This window comes from Argiope bruennichi, chromosome 5, assembly GCF_947563725.1.
Source record: "Argiope bruennichi chromosome 5, qqArgBrue1.1, whole genome shotgun sequence".
In the NCBI taxonomy this organism is placed as follows: Eukaryota; Metazoa; Arthropoda; class Arachnida; order Araneae; family Araneidae; genus Argiope; species Argiope bruennichi.
This window is the reverse complement of record NC_079155.1, coordinates 131,039,108-131,056,823: the sequence shown is the minus strand read 5'-3', so window position 1 is coordinate 131,056,823 and position 17,716 is coordinate 131,039,108. Positions and strand designations below refer to the sequence as shown.

Here is a 17,716-nt window from a genome sequence, read left to right as displayed (position 1 = left end):
AAAAAAGAATTAAGTTAAAAAATTAAATAAATATCAATATATCGGAATGTTGTTTATTTTATCTCCTTCAATGTATTTTGATAAAATCTAAATTGAGTATGAGCATTGTGGTCTAAAGTACAAAATATTTTTTTTGTATAGCACATATAATGAATAGAAACTGAACAGTATCCGTTTTTTTTTATTTTAAAACAATAACTTTAAATTTGATGTTTGTGAAGCTCCAATGTATTTTTTTTAATTATGTGCTTATGTGTAAAATTGCATCTTAAATAATAATAGTATTTTTCTTTTGTTTGAATTATTCATAAAATTATTTGGGATAGATGTGATCTATATTACATCAATATATTGTATTCCAGTTGTATTATTTTCTTTATATATGGGCTTAATTCATTGTAACTTTTACCTGGTTCTCCTTTTCATATATTATCCTTGAAATGAAAAATGCAAAGTTTTATTTATATTAATTTTCTGCTTTATTTTTCAGTACCTGCTTTTTCAAGCACCTATTATCAGTGGAATAGTTTTAAAAAACCAAGAAAAGTACATAAATGTAATGTTTGCCCCTATATGACTTTATATACAACTTCATTGCAGAAACATTTGTTGAAACATACAGGTGAGAAACCATATCAATGTACCATCTGCAAAATGTGTTTTACATCGAAATCAAATCTAAAAACTCATTTAATAACACATACAGGATTGAAGCCGTACCCCTGTGATACTTGTGGGAAGTCCTTTAGACAGAAGTCTCATCTTCAAGCTCATTCTGTAACGCATGTAAAAGATGATTTATGGCCATTTGAAAGAAAGACCTCATGATGCATGTGAGATATTATAACACCATATCAAAAAAGGAATTTTAGTGTTCAAAAAAATATAGAAGATCATATTTTCAAACCCTTTATTTCTATTAATGTAATAGAACTTATAAAGAATTTGCATGATGGAACTTTTCAATATTCTAGAAAATATGAAATGTAAAACATGAAATTGCTGCATATTTCTTTGAGGCAGCATAGTATTTTTATGTATGTATGAATTCAAAACCATTTTTGAAGCAAATAAGAATTCTTTCATTTTTGTTTTAAAAATCTAAAACATATAGTTCTGAAAAGATAAAACATTAAAAAAAGAAATTCCATGACTGAAATCTGAATTTTAGTATTGAATTTTTTTTATAACTTTATAAATAATTTTAAATAAATAAAACAAAACAAGTTATTTAAATATTTTATTTTTTATTCAGGAGATAAATAATCCTTTGAGATGTCTAGAAATGTATGTTGTCTAGTATATATGTGTATATATATATATAGTTTCCCAAAATTTAGATATATTGCAAATAACTTTTACTCAAATGTTTAACATTATATGTCAAAGTTTCATAATTCACATTGATAGAAATTTTCTAATTAGTTAGAAAAAGGTCATGATATATGAGATGTCCTCTTATCATGTTCAAAGATATGACTTTACTCTTCAAGAAAGCAGAGGAACCTGTTTCTACCTGAGATCTTTTGTAATTTCCAGGTAATAACATCATCTAGTAATAATTAGGAACATGCTTTAATATATTTTACTTTTGATATATCACAAATGGATATTTCAAGAATTAGGTATAAAAAATCATTGAGATACATAATATCCTGATAGATCAAAGTAGATATCCTTAAAGGAAAAAGCTGACGAATTTGAGTTAGGTTAGCAACCAAGGACTACCAGTAAAGAGAAAAACATTTAAACATAAAATATATTTTACTTTCATTATGTCTATTGCTGTAAAATAGAAAAATATTATTACTGCTCATTTTTGTGTCAGGAGTTTCAAGAGATCCATTTGGTCAGTTAGGCTCATAACAATATCCATATTCTCCTTTTCTCAACTGATTAACTGGTATTATTCTCAGGTGGCTGAAGAATGCATATAGATTCCTTTGAAACATCTCAAGCAAACAATAGGCCATTAATTTTTGAAAAATGTGCAAATTGAGGCAAAGACGGTGTAGCAGGGGGGAAAGAGGGGCAGTTGCTTTGTACTTCCTCGGTAATGAATTAGTAAATTTATTTTATTTATTTCACTGTGAGAATTCTCTGATTGAAATCTTGTTAATGGTTAAACTAAATTTTATAAAACACTCTTTTCACCCAACACTCTTATGCAATATGCAATGCTAAGATGAGTTGCTTTGCTGTAGCCAAATTATATGAATTCATTATAAATCACTGGAATAAGTAATTTGTATAACTATGAATTAAGCTTATTTAACATTAAAATATCTGATTTTCGCAATCTTATTTACAGGCTGCAATTATTACGCTAAAGAAATATTACCTACTTAATTGACAACAAAAAATAAATATATGTGGTATCGTAGCTTTTCAGCTACACTTAATGAGCTTATCCAAGTATACACTAAATTTATTAAATGAATTACTACCTAAATTCTTCAGATTCTGCATTCAGTATTACAATTATGTTATTGAGAAACACATTTTTAAAAATTTTCTTCTCCATTTTTTTCTTTCAATTATTCTTTGTGGCAAAATCTATATAATTTCAGGTGTTTCTAAATTTTTAATAGACTTTGGATAAATATGTTTTGATAAAGTTATTCATAGAATATTCATATATAGCACATTAACTCCTTCACATACGAATTTAATTAACTTCCTAATTAGATGGTACATCTTATTTGGGACAATTAATTTTATTTTAATCCTTAGAATAATATAAAGGCATTTGAGATAATGATGCGTTTTCAATGATTTTTGTATTTTAAATTATTTAATACTTTCATTTAATTGAAAATAAAAAAAAATTAATGATTCAATATGTGATTCAGATTTGTCATTGTATACGGAGCGTTTGAGAAAAACCAATGCATGTAACTAGGAAAATAAAATTAATGTTTTTAGGAAGAATATTAGCTTGTAATGACTTCGAAGGATAAAAGTGTTTAACCGCAATATTATGTGCCTAAACATGGAGGTAGAGGATTTCATATTCAAGATTTAATTGTTTTTTAATAAAATGCATTAATTTTTACTATCTCGTATACGCAGTATAGAGAAAGTATAGTAATCGTCAAAAAATTTCAACTCGAGATTTTGATGAATCTCCACGTTTTAGATTTCCCTGAGTTCGAAAAACACATTTTTAGAAATTAACCGTCTGTCTGTCTGTGACCAAGATAACTGAAAATCACTTTGAGCTAGATAGTTGAAATTTAGTATACTGTCTTTACGCCAGATTTCCAGATTTCTATCAAGTTTTGAGTAAAATTTGCTCAGAGGTCCAGCTGTTCGAATTTAAGTTAACCACGATAGTTACAAAACGAAGAGATCTAGATCGGTAACACTCAGTACACAAATTAACATCTATAATATAAATTCCTTTAAAATTTTCAGCAAAATCAACCACGGTTTAACTGTCTGTCGGTATGTACTTTCAACATGCAAGCTCAATATTTCAAAAACATGGTGACTTAATTATATCAAATTTGCTATGTGATTTTGTGACTAAAAGTGGAAATGTGATTCAGTCGGTTAAGAAAAATTTCGATAGAAAAAGAAATTCGATTTTTGGATACTATTAACGTATGTCAGAGATTAATCGCCAAATAACTCACCAAGGATGACAAGATAGATTCAATTAAAATGCTAAATTCATGCCAAAAGTTAATATTTCGCAACTATTACACGCGAATTCCATGTAAGTCTTTCTCTGGTATGGCAAGTTTATTAGAAAGTGTACGAAAAAGTTTTGGGGAGACCGTTATCGCTTTTTTTAATCCTAAATATACATTGGAAAATAAATACATGGGAAACCTAATTATTAATTAGCCCATTTTTCACAAGTACATTTTTGATATCTTACATAAAATAGTAAGTGTGTGCATATATTTGCAAAATATTTTCTCCAACTTTCTTAGGAAACATATTTTTATCTTTCTCGCATTCTATATTGCTCTTGTCCGGACTGTAGTAAATTTTTGCTGCTCACGTGTGCTTATTCGTCTCAGATTCGAAATGCATCCGAAATTCATGCCATTCTGGTGCAATCTATGTTTTATTCATGTACTACAATCTAGAATGAAATATACTGTATTGTTTACCAAAATTAGATCTCAGAACGAGTAAATCGCAAGTTTCTCGTAAAAAAAATACTTAAATATTGATGGTCAGTAAAAGAAACAAATTTTTTTAACAATGAAAGGAAGGACCAGTATCTGAACAACAACAACAAAAAAAAGAAACTAAATAATACTTAATTTCCTTTCATTAAATGTAAAAAATGAATTATTTTGAAACCATATTAGAGAAATTATGCTTGCCCCCCTGTCTGATTTATCTTGCTGTCCTTCCTCGTGCTACCAAACCTCTGCCGCAGCCCTTGAATTGAGGCTCCATATATCTATCTACACACTCTGGAGGGTAAAAATAGTTGTCATGTCACAACAATAATGTAGGAGTGCTCTATCCTAAAGGAAGAAGCAATTTTATTTCTAAACATCTTTTTAATGCATAACTTAAAGCTTCCTTTTAAAAATTCAAATCAAAAATATCACCAGCCATAGTATTTTGAAAGAAGTATCCATTTAATTTACTCTTTGCCATATTATCCATCTCAGTTAAATTGATGAATTTACATGGTCAATTTGCTGTCAAGATTATCATCTGTGGTGTATCTGCAATTATGTTCTGTAAAGTTTTGGTGATGCAGTTGTGGTTACTAATTAGTCATTTTTTATGAAATAAATTATAAAATAATATTATATAAAAGATATAATTATATTACTTTGATGGAAAAAAGGATAACTGTTCATCTGTAAAAATGGAAATTCCATGTTGGAATCATTGAACTTCCCATCTTTAACAAAATTCTGCATTTATGTTTATTCTTTTGAATTATGAAATATTTTTGTAAATTATTATCTGTTTATGCAGTTGGTATTCAATGGTATACATGTTTCTTCATAGTGTATCTATTCATATTCTATTAATATTTCTTTTTAAAAGTTATTTTCTTTATGATTATTTTTAGTCAGAAGTATAAGTTTTCAATTGAAAAGGAAAAATGTAGAACTCCTTTGTCAACATGAAAATTGTAAGTTTTTAGGTTTAAAGATATGTAAATAATAAGTGCGAAGTGAATATTAATTATGAAAATACTATGTATATACATATTTAACAAATGACACATTTTTGAATAAAGGAAGTAGGCTACATATTTGTTTATCCATTCCTATAAAAGTAAAGGAATTTAGAATTCCATGCTGTGTCTAAATATGAAATATTGACATTCAATGAAAAATATCATCTAAATGGCTTTACTTAAATCTGTTGCCAGATGAGGTCATGTAGGGGCTTCTAATAATGCAAGTTTTGCAGATCCCCTTACCCTCCTCAGCTTCCATTACCAAATTTTCTTTTGTTGATTTTTGTTTAATCTTATAAAATTATAACAGTTTTTAAACAATAGCTATTATTGCTAATTGAGATAGCAAAACTTTTAATTGTGAATCTCCTTGAATTCAATGATTACATATAAAAAATTGTTTAAAAGTAATTTTCAACAAAATGTTAAAAAAATTTAAAATTTTTTTAATATTCTAGCTTTGACATATAATTCAATCGTCCAACTGCATTTAAGAACTACATTGGTCTGCAAATCAGTTTGAAAGAAAAAAATAGCATTCTGAAATTTAAACAATTTTTTATTCAAGTAAATATGAATATTTAAGTTGTCAATCAGATGAAAGCATAAAATTAAATTACCTTAAAATACTGCAAAATAAATCTTGAGGCATCAAGGTCTACCTGTCTTTTTGCCTGGTTGATAATCCAGCCTAGTTTAGTATTTTGCACACACTTTCTGCGAGTGATCTTTGGTCATGATTAATTAATTACCTTTGCAGTAGCTGAGAAAACCTGACATTTATTTGTGAAAAGTGTTAAATAAAAATGACCAATTTTTCTTTACTTTCTTTAAATAACTGACCAACAATTTATTATTGAATTATAATGAAAAATTTTACATAATTTCGATGTTTTTATGTTTTTAACTTAACATTTATATAGGAAATAAAAAATATTTTATTTATGTTATTATTTAACATTATTTTAGTGTTCTCTTAGATATGAGTGTGCTGTAATATCAATTATTGTGTGGCAGTATATTATTTGATGTTATCAAATTAAAAATTGTAAATTTGAACAAGCACTGAGATTAATTTTTTCACTAAATCTTAAGAGCTTCTAATTCAAGCTTACCCTTACTTTTCTTTGAGTTTCTAAACTGAAAATTCTGAGTTTAATTTGGGAAAAGGTGTACTTTTTATATAACACCCTTTATTTTGTCTTTTTTTGAGAATTATAAAATGAGGACATGTAAAAATTTATTTTATGTATAAAAACGTAAACTTACGCAGAAAATGTATCTGTGCATTAAAAAAAAAAAATATATTATTTTATTTTAAAGATTCAAAGTAAGAAGCTATGTGATAAGTAATTAACTTTAATAATTTCAAATATAGAAATATTTGTTTAAAATAGGAATAAATGTTGCTTTCATTAAAGGATTTTCTTTCTGTTTACATTTCTTCTGCCTAAGAAGCACCATGATATTTATATATTGATCATTTTAAATTAAAAATTATGAATATAATTTTTCAACAAGTATTTATTTATGTAGATAAGATTTAATAATATTTTATATTTTATTATTTTGTAAACATTGTTTTTCTTCTAGTTGTAAGTGTATTTAATTATTATATTGTCATTTGTATTTTATTTGATCATTTCAAGATATATATAAATATTTACAAATATTTCAATACAAATTATTAATTAATAGATATAAGTTATCTATAGATTTCTCATTTTTGTATAATTTCAAAAATAATAATAAAAAATATATATAGGTAATATAAGTAATTTTTAATTTTTTTTTTATTTCTATGTTTTACAATAAATTGGATCATTTTATTTTTTCATTTTAACTTAAAATGTATTAATTATGATAATCATAGATGAATTTTGTAAAATATTTCGGATCAATAAAACTATATTAAAAGCTGTTATTTTTAATTTTTTAATATTAATGGACATTTAATTAAATTTATGGACATTTAATTTAAAACAAAAGTATAATATATTTTTTTTTAATATTCAGTGCTTTTTGAATTTGTTGAAGCATTTTTGTACTTAAAGGATAAAGAAAAATAAAATATAGCTTTATAAAATTATATAAAATATATTATTGTGTATTAGAAAAAATATCAGCATTAAATATGAAATATTATTTTGAAACCACTGTCTTTAGATTTGGATAATGTGAGGCTTAATTTAAAGCTTCAGACAGGAAAAAAGGAAGTTTTATAAAAATTTTCTTTTTATTAATTTTATAATTAATATAATATAATTATATTTTATAATATTTTTTTATTAATTTTATAAAATATTTTATGTATAAAAAGGTTTTTTTAGTAGATTTATTATGATAAATAATATAAAACAGGATTTCTTGAATTATGTGTTATTTAGAACAATGCTGTTGTGGTCCAGAAACTTTCACTGGTTAGATCCACTTTTGGATTCTTCTAACTTTCAATTTATGCATAAAAATATTCTCGTTAATTATAATCTTGATGAAAGAAATTATAGAGTATTTTCTAAAAAACTTTCCATCTTAATTTTTTTTTTATTAATGATGCTTAGTTTTCATATCTGTGTTTTTATTTTAAAATCACTAGATTTTTGTTCATTTGAAAAAAATGTTGTAACTGCAAAAAGTGGGAAAGGAACCAAAATTTATTATATAATAAATAAATTTTGGTTTTTACTTTGACATTCTATTGATTATGTCTTCGCGCTAGGTGGGATTGCTCATTGGTGGCCCTATCAAGTTTCCCACATGACTGACTAAGTTGGGATATTGCTTGTATAGTATCTACTGAAAGTAAATTATGTGGGATCTGATATATTTGCGCAATATCCTTTGATGTTAGTATTTTGTTATTGTAAGATAATCCTTATTGCTAAGTGTGTATGGAGTAATCAATCATTGGAGTAATCATCAATATGGAGTCATCAATCATTTAGTATTGGCGTGTATGGAGTAATCCATCATTGGCCTTTAGTATTAGTTGATTCTTTCTGGAAGTATTGATTTTTTTTATTCAAAACAGGGATTAATTTGTTATTAAATTTTAATATTTAGTTTCAAAAAATAGTCTTTTTTAGCTTTCTGTGTTGTAAAGATAAAAATTAGTGTTACTGACTTTCTATCTGATCTTCATTATCCCTAGACAAATTATATGAGCCTTTTGGATATTTAATCTCAGGGCCAAACATTCTACTACTATTATGTTTCCAAAGTTCAGAGAGCAATTGCTTTTTCAGATTTTGTTTTGATAAACTGACTGCAGATCAAATTGATAAACCCATCCCAAAATTACACTTGCATTGTTTCAAAAACAAAGCACTATTAATTGAACTAATTATTGCCAAATCAAATATCCATATAATGGCTATGAAATATAATTACAGGATTTTCAATTAACAATAAAGAATAATAATTAATATGGCTGCCTTTTCTTTGATGCTTTAAAGCATAATTTGGTTTAATCATTTATAGTATTTGAATCTTGGCTGAAATTTTCTGTTAAAAATGACTCTGCTATATATTGAGAGTTTTATTGTCTTTATTTTTCAAAATATAATATCTTTTAAAATCATACCATTGATCCTCGATGGTATGCCTTTTGATTTGCAAAGGCATGGTATAATTTGCAAACACATGGAGTATTAATAGGGAGATCACTCCTTTGTAATGAATATCACTTAACCTTCAACATTGAAATTGTTTGAAAATGGGTAGTTTTGATTATGCACGGATACTTAATTCATGCATGATTTTAGAATTGGAATTCTTTTTTTGTACATTTCAGAATTTTTAATTGAGATATGTTTCCAGTGTAATGTATACTTACATGTATGAGCTAATTTTAAATTTCATTCCTTTTTAACAAATGTATGATGAATGATATCAGAATAATAAAGGTTGCCTTTCCTCTTTCTTCTTTAAAGGTACTTCATTATGAAAATGCTGCTGGTCTCAAAGTTAGATGGATTGTCATGTGCTTGAAAAGTGAAAGTTTGAATAATTAGTTATTTTGATATTTTGGCCATTATTGGGTGGCTTAAATATATTAAATAATCAATTTATTATAATTTTTCCATTAATAGCAATATCTTGCAGTTCATAAATTTATTTATTTATATATTATTTCTATATTTTGTCTTTTTTTTTGTTGCTTTTTATTGGCATTGTTTTTTACTCTAAATAAATCTATTGGATAAAAGTTTGTTAATGATTTCTTTGTATTGTGTGAAATTTCATTTTAGCTTAAAAATAACCTAATGTGTATATTGTTTGAGAATATTTCATTAACAGTGTCTTTAAATGAAAATTTTAATAAATCTGGGATAAATTCTCAAGTATTGTTGATTAAATAAAATACCATGTAAAAATTGATTGTGTTTTTCACCTGTTCACTTTTCCTATCTGTGCTTGCGTGCTTTGACTTAATAATTCATTAAATACTTATGGGGAATATAAATTAGTAATTGTAGTAGTTTTATTCAACATTGTTAAAGAGATACTAAAATAAAGTTGGCATCTTATAATTTAATTCATTGGCATAACATAAAATATAGTTTTCATGTAAATCTGAGATTTTAAAATATATTAGATGTGCCCATTTATTGCATTAACGATGTTTCATATCTTATTTAATACCTCTTGGCTTTGTCTTGCCTATCTCTGTACAATTCTCTCTCTTGTTAACCTTTGTTTGCTTGCAGTGGGGTATTTGCTGTATATTATTTTTATGAGCTCTTGAATTAAAACTAATCAGTAAAATCGAATTGAAACAAATAGACAGAAAAAAAAAATGCAATATCCAATACAAAATAAAAAGACATATTCAAAGAAAATATTAGCAGTAAGCTCCAACTAGTCCACAAACTGAGAATATAATGATTCAGCATAAATATAAAATAATAAGAATTGCAGACCTCAATCTGTTGGTTTTTACTACAATCTATCATAAAAAATATGTAAATAAAATGGAAGGTTTACTTAAGTAAGAAGTCATTTTTATTTCCTGAATAAAATTGTTATCAGATTATAATCTTCATGAGACTATTAATAAATCAGTCAATATAATTATCTATGTTTGTGAGATATTAATATATACAACTCAGAAATCGCTTTTATTTCATATCGGAGAAAAACAATAACTAAATGTAAACAATCGCCATATGCTACAATCGCAAATGTAAACAATCGCCATTTATACAGCTTCATTGAACATTTTTACAGCTGTGCCTATTTCAATATCTCAGATGCTAATGAATGGAGACACAAAGTATTTTTAATGTTTATAATTTTAAACATAATTATATTTACTTTAGGATTTGATTTTAATGTAATGTGTTTGTGAGAGATATTGATGGTTTCCTGAGCTTCTAACTACATTAATATGACTGCCAAATATTTTTCCTTAATGAGTAGAGTGAGCGATTTTTCTTAATGAGTCTATTTAAAGTGTGCTTTTAATAGATCTTTTGAAATTTTGTTATAATTGCAATTAAAAGAATTTCACTGGTAAGAAATGTCGGAAAATTTTAAAATACATCCATTTTTAAATAGTTGCAGTGAGATTTTTTTGTAATAATTATAGTTTAATCACTTCCTTTTCAAATATAAATGCATATTTTAAAATGTAAACTAGAAAATACATAGCACAATAAATAGAAAAGCTTAAAGTTTCTAAGCCATTAAGAGGCAATTACATAAAATATTTAATTGAACGTTTTAGTAAACTATAAATATATACATATATATAATTATAGTTTAATCACTCTCCCATGCAAACCACGGTATGTGGGGTTTTCTTTAAATAAGAAAATGAGTAAAAAAATATTTATTTTTTTAGTGCAATAAAGAAATATAGTATAGCATTTATTCACAACAAAATAGTAATATTTAACTTGTGTTACAAGTTTAATAATTTTATCAGTTTTAGATCTATGCATAAAATAATTTTGGGAATGCATCCATTTTACTGAGTTTAAGAATTCTACTTGATTCTCTTTACTTAATTTTTTAGTAGTCATTTCTGATAGTATTTTTATCTTAAAAAAGTTATCCATATTCATACTATAATTTGTTAGAAAAATTTTGCTTTTATGTTTAAAATTAAGATATTAAAAATATTTTATACTTTTTTATAATATGTAAATTAGTAATGGAATGCAAAATTTCTATGGTACCATTTTTCTTTTTTATGATATAATTTCTTTTCTTGAATGTCAAATTATTGAGAGTGGAAATAAATGTATTTTCAATAATTTTTTTCTTCATTTTTCCAATATATTATTTGACCTAGCTTTAATTACTCAATTGCATTGATTTTTCTTGTGTAGGATTTCTACAGTAACTCATAAAACAATTATAATACTTAATGGAATTGTAAATTTTTTCACATCTTATTTTTTGCTGTTATTATTTTGTTTGTTTCTTTTCTTTTTTTTCAAGTCTGATAATAAGCTTATAACATATTTCAAGAAAATCTTTTATACTTGGTATACCTTCTTAAAACAATATATCATACAAGAATTATTACTATTACAAAACAGACAATTATATCTTTTTATAAAATTTAAATTGTGAAATTCATGATAGGCATCCATCTATTTTATCTAAATACTTCATTGAATATATAGAACTTATACATCTCTGTATGTTAGCTAAGAATAAAAATTCCGTTTATATTTTAAAATTTTATTTCGATATCAAAATTTGTTACTAATATGTGTTTATGAAGATGTAATATTTTTTTAGCATTGTATTACAATTGTATGTATTTTTGAGCATATTGGCTGTATTTAGCTGCTTGAGATTTTAATTTATAACAGGCCGTTCTTGGTTTTTGTTTTTGTTTTTGTTTCTTATTTATCATATCAAACTGTGCATTTGTTAATACACAGTTTCAAATAAATAACATCTAAAATTCTGGCTGTATTATATTTGATATTCCTCTGTCTTATACAACTAAATACTCGATTTATTCATTGATTTTGTAATATTTGCAATTACAACGTTTTGATATATATATTTTCTACTTTTTAGTTTTGTCACTTTCTGAACCCCTTTCTCGGAACCAAATTGCGATTACAAGAAGCTTATCTAGATTCCAGTTTCTACCTTCGGGGAAACCCAGGAAACAACACAAATGTTCATTTTGCCAATTTGTTACTTTCAAAGCTAGCACATTTAGGTGTCACATGTTCACTCACACTGGAGAGAGGCCTTTCCAATGTGGTATTTGTGGGAAAGGCTTCACTACCAAAGGAAATTTGAAGCAGCATTCTATTGTCCATATTAAATGAATTAGTTAATTAATCTGCAATATATATAAAGAACTTATAAACAAAGAAAGTCGTAACTCTTTTGTAATTGCTTAATAATCTTTTTTTTTTCTTACAAATGTTATAATTTGAATTATTACCAAAATTGTTGTCGTTATTTATTCATTGTATTGTATTCTTTCTTGCAAAAATACAAAGATGCCGGAAATACATATATGTAATTGGAAAATAACCTACTATTTCACTGTTCAGATTTTACTACTATTCAGATTTACTGAATTACTTATTCTTAAATATGATTTTTTGTTCAATATTGAAACAATTCTTTTTACGGGCACAAAAGATTCGTATAATGCATTAACTAATATTTTAAAAAGTTGCAATATAATTTTTTATAATTTCATAGAAGTGATTTTGAAGTTGGCTTGCAGCTACATAACTAATTTTCAGTGCGAAAAATTTATATCTTCTTTTTATTTTTCTTCTTTTTTTGTTTGAAAGTAAAATAACAAATAGCTTATTCATCACATGACAGATTGTTTTCTAGATTTATCTATTTGTAGTACAAGGATTCATATCGGATTTCGTACTTTTTTTAATACTAATATTCAATCAGGAATTAACATTTTAGGATGTTCAAAATTGTGGCAATTGGATGACTACCATCAATATAACTGAAAGAACAACAGTATTTACTACATCTAGTAGCTTTAAAAGGGAAATAAAGTATTAGAGTATTACATTTTTGCTGATTTCAATTTAGTTTTCGTCGGAATCATCAGAGAAAATAATTAATGTCTTTTTATTATTGAGCGGTAAGAGTATTATTAATAAAAGTTTGACAAAGCTATCAAATATAGTGGCTTTGGTATATGAATTCCAAATATTAATTAAAAATAATTGTGAAATGACGCATAATATTTACTTATTTTAAGCTCAATAGTTCATAATTTTGCAGTACTTTCTTTCTCTGCATTGAGGAACACCAAATAACACTTTGGTAGATGTATTGAGTATAAGTGGCACATTAGAATAAAACAAAAGTGGAAAAAATCTTACATATGAAGACAAATTGTAATGGTTCTTTTTGACATTGGAGTTAGAATGGCATAATTGTAAAATCCCAAAGTATTGTGATTCAAATGAAAAATATAAGTATCAGTATTTTCCAAATGGAATGACTATTTGTTAATGCTATATTTTTAAGTGGAATTATATTTTGTCATAAGGTAATCAAGAGTGCAAAAGTAATTACATTTTTTTTTCAATTTTAAAAGATTATTTATTTTATTACTGAATTCTTTGTATTCATCACAATATAATTTTTTTAATGCTTATTACTGTATTTTTTATTTTTTTTAAATTTTTGCATTTGAATTTTTTTTTTTGTGTGCAAAAAAGCATTTTTATAGTGCCTTTTGAAAATTCTGTTTCAAAATTCTTAGAGTAATATAGCTATATAAGACGTTTTAAAACTCTTATTCATGTATCTGCTTAAAATTGAAAACAACAATTATCTATTTCACTGATTACTTTTTTGTCTTCATATCTTTCAGATTTTAAAGATATGGATGTTTTTAATATTTTTACTTCTAGAAAAACTTATGAAATAAAAATTTCATAATTTTAATTTTCAAAGAATTGCAGCAAAACATTTAACTTGGAAATTATCATTTGTACTTATGTATTATCGTTCTTTAATATTAAATATACAAAAATATCTTTCTATTAATATAAATTCAAAAAATCTTTTATATTAAATATTAAATATACAAAAATAAAATCTGTGCAGTGTTAATTTAAAAGTCAAAATTGTTTCTACTGTAAAAAGCACTATTTTAATAAAGTCATTAGCATTCAATCTGGAGTTTATTCATTTGGAATTTATTATTCTCATTTTTCTGTATAATTATAATCATAAAACTCTTATGTATTATTTGTTTCATTTATGAATTAATCAAAATCACCATGAATAATTTTCTGATATTTTTGTGATATTTTAAGGTGACCATGTACAGCTTCATAATTTTTTTAAAAAACATTTTGCAGCTTTTTTTCAGTGGTGCCAGAAGAGCATTTTGATGAAGCCAGGAAAGCAACACAGATGTACGATTTGCGATTACATCACTACCAAAACAACAAATTTGCACACTCATATGCTAGTTCATACTGGAGAGAAACCGTTCAAATGCAGTATTTGTGGGAAAAGATTCACTACAAAATCCAATCTTAAGCAGCATTCTGTGACTCATATGAAGCTCAAATAACTCTTTAGTATAATTTCATATGTGCTACAAAATGAAATTTCATTTTTGGCACTTTTGTTTTACTTAAAATATTTTAAGTTTGTAAAGTTTTTGGATTTCTTGATCCCTGAACTCTGTGATGCATAAAATTATACTCAGAGGACATGGTTATAAATGTTGATAATAGATTTATTTTTATTCACTTATCAATAGACAATATTAAATCATGATTAAGCTATTGATTATGGTTCAGATAATTATAATTTAGTAACATGACAAATATAATTATAATTTAATTAATTATTTTTTATTATGGTATAATTATGATTTCATTATAAAAAGACAATAAGAAGCTTATATTTTATGTCATTTTGAAATTTTTATTTATTTATTTTTTACAAATGGAATCATTAATTTGGTTAAAATTGGCTCCACAATAAAGTTACCAAAACTTTAAAAATTTCCCAAATGTGTAATATTTTTTATATAATGTAAATTTTTTATATGATGGTGTAATTAATAAAAGTGTGAAATTATTGTAATTAATTTTGAAAAAGAATTGGAAAATTGAATGAATGTGTAAATATTGCTCTTTAAACATAATTTTTCTTTTCCACTGGATTTCTACACTTTTTCTACAATTATTTAGTAAATTTGAGAATTGCAGAATCTGCTGCTACAAAATCTAATAATTGTGTAAAATTTTTCATTTAGTATTTCAATTGAAAAAAAAATATATTGTGTGTAAAAAAACAATATTTATTTAAAGTGAATCTTTGTAAAATTATAGTAATGTTATATTATAATTTAAATTTTGCTGCAATAATTTGCATTCTTTCTTCCTTATTTCATCAATTTCAATTGTTTTGAATTCAAACTCATATCAATGCAGATTATCTATTTTTTTAAATCATACTTGTTTTTGTATTTTAAATTGTTAGCTATGCAATAAAAAATATTTAGCATTGAATGTACATTCCACTCATTTTAATAGAAATCTTTCATGAACCATTTTATTTTAATTTATAAGAATTTATTTTTAAAAATGTTTGATGATTTCCTGTTCTGTAATTACTTCACAGCATGTCTAGAGTAGCATTTTATATGAAGCATAAATCATTAATTTCTAGATTACACTGTAAAATACAGTTACGGATTTCACCGGGTTCGCTTATAGTGTGTGTATGGTGTGGAAACACAATCAGCAAGCCTCAGTAGAAAACAACAACGACGTTTATTTACTAACACAAAAAGAGGACGAATACACAGACGACAATTACATACAGCCGAGACGTACACACAGGACAGCACACTACAGCAGACAGTAGCTCACAAGTAGTAATCGAAAACAGCACACACGCGGCCAAACAGAATTCAGCAGGAGATGGGATCCTCGGAGCTTCGCTCTACGGTCTTTCCAAACGGCGAAAACGAAGTTCTTCCTGTCTCCTCGCTTTAGCTGCCGACTCACTACCACGCGACTGGATACTCCACACACGACACAACGCTGCTTCCACAGTAGACAACAGGACTCGGCACACAGCAATTCAGCACTCGTCTGAGCTCCATACAACGTTGACACTCCGCCGTTGCTCCGCTACCTCTCGAAGACTCGTTACTTGTCTCTGACTACGCTTCAATTCACCCTGCAGCTTGAGACTCCGGCCTTTTATAGTTCCCGGAAGGCGGAGCGAGAAGTTTCTGGGCGTATCTCAGTTCCTATTGGATGGATCGTTAAAATTCTCGAAGTTTCCAGGATTATCCGTTTTGCCGCCAAATTCTGGGATCACTGGCTCGGCACCCGAGCACCATCCAATACAGCATCAATAAATAAATTGGTCTTTCACGGGATAGAACTAACCGTGCTGGAAAGCAACATTACAAGTTTGTAACAATACCATTACAATGGGAATTGATGAACATGCTATGTTTTTCCCGCTTTTATACCTAGTAAATAAGCACAAATTATTAATTTGTATAGATTTGTTTCATTGTATTTTTATTTATATTATTTTAGAAGTCAAATTCAGATGACTTCATGATTAAGAAATGCACACAATGTCAGAAAGTAAACTTAATAGTACGCGAATCGCCGACATTAAAAATAATAATATTTCACAAAGATAGTATACATGAATGAACACATTTAATCGTTTATTTTATTTTATTTATTTATTTTTATTTTCATTTCAGGTTTAATAAATAATTAAAACTTATTATTCCATGGAAGCTTCAAACAAAGTCAAATTTCTATTCATATATAATAAAGGAATTATTTTCTGTTAGCGATCCGCATCAGACTTGGAAGATGGATTGAAAATTGAAGTGCTCGTTTCGTTAGTGCCCGCAGCTTTAAATTGAGGCAGATTAAAATTTATTGAAGGGAATGAACCGGAAATTAAAACTACAAGTAAAGAAACATTCTTATCGTCCTTGGACTGAAAGATGGCATAGTATCTTGATCAAGATGGATCAAATAAAAGAGTAGCGTAACAAAATAATTCTTGTATTTACAGCCTTATATATGTATAAAAAACAACTTATTCTCAGATAAAAGTTCAATCACGAAATAATTCCTCGAACAAGTCAATAAATAACCTCTAACAGGCTATTGGCTCTAAATGATTATTCCAGGGTGCTCCAGAAATCCATCGATCTTTATCGGGCGGAACTTTAACATAGAAGCCTGAATCACACCTAACTTCTAAAAAAACAGGAACAACTTTTCTGCAAATAGAATTCCAGTTCGAAGTCTTTTTCCCGTCTTCTCAGGAAAAAATACCGCATTTTATTTCCATCAGATATCCGCTTCCGGTTTTCCTATTGGTGAACATGAGTTCTCTTTCGCCCAGTAGCTGCTCAGCCGAGATATATTCACATTTTTTTTTCTTTGATTACCAGGGGGGTCGGATCTTTGGAGGGTATGTCACTCAAGAGGATACCAAATAGCAAGACCCTCCCCCCTTCCCTAGATTCCAAGTTATGATCCCCTATTTTCCCATTCTTTCTTTTGGGAGACTGCA

The 17,716-nt window shown here is 26.5% G+C and overlaps 1 protein-coding gene across 7 annotated transcripts in view; it reads left to right on the top strand.

Moving 5' to 3' along the window:
* LOC129968441 (sodium/bile acid cotransporter 7-like) overlaps positions 1-15,328 on the top strand; it is a 100,192-nt gene extending 84,864 nt beyond the window's left edge. For 2 of the 7 annotated variants that reach the window (XR_008784407.1, XR_008784401.1), the window contains 5 exons: positions 491-622; positions 707-833; positions 1,426-1,539; positions 5,054-5,116; positions 9,100-9,377. The gene's annotated coding sequence lies outside the window, so the exon portion shown is untranslated. Of the gene's footprint in view, positions 1-490; positions 623-706; positions 834-1,425; positions 1,540-5,053; positions 5,117-9,099; positions 9,378-12,208 lie in introns of those variants that run through there. The other 5 variants (XR_008784403.1, XR_008784404.1, XR_008784405.1 and 2 more) reach the window with 5 other exon arrangements.
* The last annotated feature ends 2,388 nt before the right edge of the window (positions 15,329-17,716 follow it).